The 5235-nt window shown below is 49.9% G+C and overlaps 1 pseudogene; it reads right to left on the reverse strand.

The window, feature by feature from the left end:
• Window positions 1-2669: 2669 nt before the first annotated feature.
• LOC101020461 lies at window positions 2670-4354 on the reverse strand (annotated as a pseudogene).
• Between the last annotated feature and the right edge of the window lie 881 nt (window positions 4355-5235).

Consider the following 5235-nt stretch of genomic DNA (forward strand, 5'->3'; position numbering starts at 1 on the left):
TATGGGTGTGAGTGGCATACATGTTTAGTTTATCTGTGTTGCTATAACAAAATGCTACAGGCTGGGTAATTTATAAGCCAGACAAATTCATTTCTCATAGTTTTGGAGGCTGGGAAGTCCAAGATGAAGGCACTGGCAGATTCTATGTCTGCCGAGGGCTGGGTTGCTCTGCTTCCAAGATGGTGCCTTTTACCTCATGTGGTGGAAGGGACGGAAAAGGGTGAGCCCACTTCCTCAAGCCCTTTTATTTTATTTTATTTTGCTTTGTTTTTTGAGATGGAGTCTCACTCTGTTGCTCAGGCTGGAGTGCAGTGGTGTGATCTCGGCTCACTGCAACCTCCACGTGCCGGGTTCAAGTGATCTCCTGTCTCACTCTCCCAAGTAGCTGGGATTACAGGTGTGTGCCACCATGCCCAGCTATTTTTTTTTTAATTTTTAGTTGAGACAGGGTTTTACCATGTTGGCCAGGCTGGTCTTGAGCTCCTGACCTCAAGTAATCAGCCTGCCGCGGCATCCCAAAGTGCTGGGATTACAGGCATTAGCCACCATGCCCAGCCCCTTTTATTTTTGAGAGACAGGGTCTTGCTGTGCTGTCCAGGCTGGAGTGCAGTGGTGCAATAATAGTTCACTCCAGCCTCGAACTCCTGGGTTTGAGCCATCCTCAGCCTCCCAGGTAACTGAGACTATAGGTATGTGCTGCCATGCCTGGCTAATTTATTTTATTTTGTAGAGACAGAGGCTCTCACTATGTAGATTAGGCTGGTCTGGAACTCCTGGGATCAAGTGATACTCTTGCCTCAGCCTCTCGAGTAGCTGAGATTACAGGTTTGAGCCACTGCACCCAGCATAAAGTTCCTTTGTAAGAGTTCCCACCTTCATGACTTAATCACCTCCTAAAGGCCCCACCTCTCTATCAAATTGATGATTAAGTTTCAACATATGATTTTTTGGGGACACATTCAGACCATCGCATATGGCACAGTAAATTAATATAAGGTGGCTAATTGAGGTATAAAGAGGTATTGCTTGTGAATAGAAAAGGTAATTTCAGCAGACAGGTTCAGGAAATATAACACTTGCTTTGAGTCTTGAATTATGTCTGGAGTTCCAAAAAATGCAGGAATAAGGGAAATGAACAATGAAGCACATTTGAAAAGGGTAAGTTGTGCTCGAGAGGTGACAAATTATCTAGTTTGACTCTAGAGTATTTGGGGGCTAGAAGTGTTAGAAGGGGTTAGAGTGTTTTGGGGCAGAGAAAAAGCTATGATGGGAACTAGGTAACTGACATCACTACTTGCCTGCTTGCTCCAGTCACACATCTTGACGTAATCTCTGAAGTCTTTCATTCTTTTTCCTTTGCCTCCCACATGTGATCCTAGAGTAGATTCTGTAGAATCCTACCCCTCTTGCATATCATGCCTCCGTTCATCTCCTTCCATCTCTCTTGCTGTCACTCTGGTCCAGGTCACCTCCACATCTCACTTGAAATCTGCAGGGGCTTCCAACTGAGTTCCCTGCCTTGTCCCTTGCCCCAGTTCAATCTCTTCTTCTTAGGGTAGCCAAACTGACCCATTTAGGCTGAATATCACATTAGCTTGCTTCCTTTCTTTCCTTTTCTTTTTTTTTTTTCTGGTTGTTAACACTTCCAACAAGGCAGAAATGAGTAACGGGAAAGTGGAACTTGCTGTGGACACGGCCACAGGACCACGCTTTTGTTCCTGTTGGGATGCCTGGGTCGGTTTCACAGGTCGCCTCTCAGTCCTGCAGGCTGAACCCGTCTGTCTGGGCGCCCTGCGCTGCCTGCCTCCTGGGCACTCTGGGGCGACGTGGACGCATGCGTGCTTGTTTAAGGTTCGGTTAGTGCGGTGAGGAGTCTGCACCAAAAATGCTCCATCAGTGAGGGAGAGTCCTCCCCGGGAGGGGCTCCTGTGCCTCCCATTCTAGGCACTTCGAGACTTTCTGCAGGAAGAGCTGTCCTTGAGTCATTCTGTTTTGTCCCGAGGCTGCTGCGAGGAGCGGGACAGGTGGGCACATGCTGAAGAGTGGGGACATGTGAGACGGCTTCAGTCCCAGGCACAGCCGCAGGTCCCGGCCGCCCCACTTTCCCTGACCCGAGAAGGGCAGCCCCCAGCAGGTTGCGGGCACAGTCCCGGCTCACTCACGGCCTAGAGCGCAATGCAGGGCCCCAGCACTCCGTCTTAATTTTCACCTTTGTTCCCTCCTGCTTTCCAGCTTTGGAGTCCTTGTCAAGAGGGATTCGAACCCCAAGGTTATAAACACGACACTTGCATTCCCTTCCAATCCTTCATGGTTTTCTGTTTTACACACACAGTTTACAAACTTTACTTTTTCCAACTGGAAAACCCGTCTTTCCAATATTTTTTAAAAAACAAATTATCCTTTTATCATATGCTGAAAGCCTTACCCATAACAAGCCCACTTCTGCGTTTGACTCTGTTCACTGCCCCTTCATTTACTTCCTAAACGGACCCTTTTGGTAACTTACAGTGAAGAGGTGGCTTTAATAAATATATTCTCCAGAAAGCTCCAGAACCTTTGCATGGGTCAGGGTGAGAGGTGCCGCCACGATGTAAACAAAACAGAATAGCTGAGTCCTCTAGGTAGGCGCCAGGTGCGATCTGCACAGACCGCGTGTGTGGGAAACGGAGTCAGAGGTGCATCCTCAAAATGCATCCCCCCGTCTCCGGCCGAGCACACAGGCCCTAGGGCCCGGTGGACAGGGCTGGTTCCAGCGTACGCACGCCACTTCCTGGGCTTGGGGGGTGGTACGCCAGAGGCTGCCCATAGCAGGAAGTCCCCGCAGAGGCCGGGGTCTCTTCTTCCACTTGGCAGAGACCACAGAAGGGAGCCAGGGGACAGCATCAGAGCCTGGGGACCGGCAGGGGTGCCCAAGGGCACAGCAGCTGCAGGCCATTGGCAAGGCCAGAAGATGGTGAGTGGAAAGCCGGGGGCGCGTGGAGAGACCCCGAGAAGGGGCTCTTCAGCTGGGAGCCCCGCATTTACTGTTTGTGTTTCATCTGGCGATTTTGAAACCGGGTGTTTGTCTGGACCTCCGAGAGCTTCATCTCCCTGGCCAGCCTCTTCCGCTCCAGAGGGCCCAGGTACTGGTGGTGCCGGAAGACGCCCTCCAAGGTGCGGACCTGCTTGGTGGTGAAGGCTGTGTGGACACAGGGGAACCGCCAGGGGTTTGGCTTCTTAAGCCAGCCACGGCCCTCTCCGGCGCAGGCAGATTTGAGGACCAGGCCTCCTTGATGCTGACGGCCTGAGGGGACTCTCGCGTGCTGGATGTCTGGCTCGGTCCAGGGAGGCTCCCCGGGGAGACATCAGTAGGCCTGCGGGTGTGGGTCAGCCATGGGCAGCTGCTCTGGGAGAGCCAGTCCACGGAGCCAAAGCTGGAGGCCTGCTGCCGGCCACGAGGTGGGGAGGAGGAGGGACGCATGGCGGTCAGGTGGGTCTGAGGGAAGGCCGGGCGGGGCTGGTCAGGCACAGGACCCACTACCTGCTGCCTTTCTTAAAACCTGCTAATGGTTTCTCGTCATACGTGGGGTTAAAAATCCATGGGCCATAAGGCCTACGTGGTCCAGACTCTCCAATCTCGTCTCACACCATTCTCTCCCTTGTTCCTGACGCTCTACCCACCCTGCTCTTCATAGTTCCATCGGGCCTTTGCCTTGGCTGGTTCGCTTTGCTTGACGTAGTCATCCCCTAGAGGGTCATGTTGCTTGCTTCTCGTTATTCAGGTCTCCGTTTAAATGTCTCGTGCTCAGATGCTCTTCCTAGTCACCCATAGTAGAGTGGTCTCCCAGCCCCGTCATTCTCTAGCGCTGCTTTATTTTCTTCATAGCACTTGACTCCATTTGAAATTTTCTGTTTGCTTGCTTAATTTGTCTCCCTTCTACCAAGAAATTAGGAATCTTGACTAATTTCTGATCTCTTGATTTTCCCAGTGTCTCCCATGCTTGACATTTAATTGATATTTACTGAATAAAAAGGCAAAGCTGGAGTGGCAGGCTGAGGCTAAATTTTGGAATGCTTGGGTGCATTGCTAAGGAGCCTGGACTTCACTGGATAGTTAAGAGGAGAGGCATTAAAACTCTTTGAGCAGAGGATTAATACAATTAGAAGTAAACTTTATGAGTATTGACCCAGTGGTAGAATGCAAGATGAATTGGAGAGGGAAGCGGCTAGGAATAAGAGATCTCTTAGAAGCCAGACTTCATATACTAGATGACTTGACTCTTTCTAAAATATTTGATTTTCTGGCTTCTTTCTTTGCCGCTGTGCATAAGAAACAGTGTGTGGATGCTCCTCTAATACCCTGAACATAAAATCAGTAGAGCATTATTACTTTTTTTTGAGACTTAGTTTCACTCTCCTTGTCCTGGCTGGAGTGCAATAGCACGATCTCTGCTCGCTGCAACCTCTGCCTCCTGGGTTTAAGCGATTCTCCTGCCTCAGCCTCCCAAGTAACTGGGATTACAGGCATGTGCCACACACCCAGCTGATTTTTTTTGTTTTTGTATTTTTAGTAGAGACGGGGTTTCTCCATGTTGGTCAGGCTGGTCTCAAACTCCCGACTTCAGGTGATCCGTCCGTCTCCGCCTCCCAAAGTGCTGGGATTACAGGCATGAGCCACTGCACCTGGCCTACTTTTTTGTTGCCCAGGCTGGAGGGTAATGATGTGATCTCAGCTTACTGTGGCCTCAAACTTCTGGGTTCAAGCAATCCTCCTGCCTCAGCCTCCTAAGTTGCTAAGACTATGTGCATGCACTAATTTTTTAACATTGTTTTTTGTAGAGGAGTCTTACTCTGTTCCCCAGGTTGGTTTCGAACTCCTGAGCTCAAGGGATCCTCCTTCCTCAGCTTCCCAAAGTGCTGGGGTTACAGGTGTGAGCCACAGTACCACCTGGCCATTTACTACTTTCAGATGTCCTTATTTGTTGATGGATTCGTTCTTTCCTCCCTTCCCGTCATCTCTGGACTGTCTTGTTCATCAAGGATGAGACCACATCTTGTTCTCTTGATCCCGGAATCTGGCACTGTATAAGGCTCTCAGCAAGTGTTTAACACTTGTTTGTGGGATACATAGATGTGGGAAGTAAATACTTCTAAGTGTTTTCAGAAGGCTGTTATCCTGAGTCATTTCAAATTGGCCCATAGGCAAGTCTTTGTGTTGTGCAAAGCAAGGAATGGCACCTTTAATGAACTGGGAGG

This window comes from Papio anubis, chromosome 8, assembly GCF_008728515.1.
Source record: "Papio anubis isolate 15944 chromosome 8, Panubis1.0, whole genome shotgun sequence".
NCBI classification, from domain to species: domain Eukaryota; kingdom Metazoa; phylum Chordata; class Mammalia; order Primates; family Cercopithecidae; genus Papio; species Papio anubis.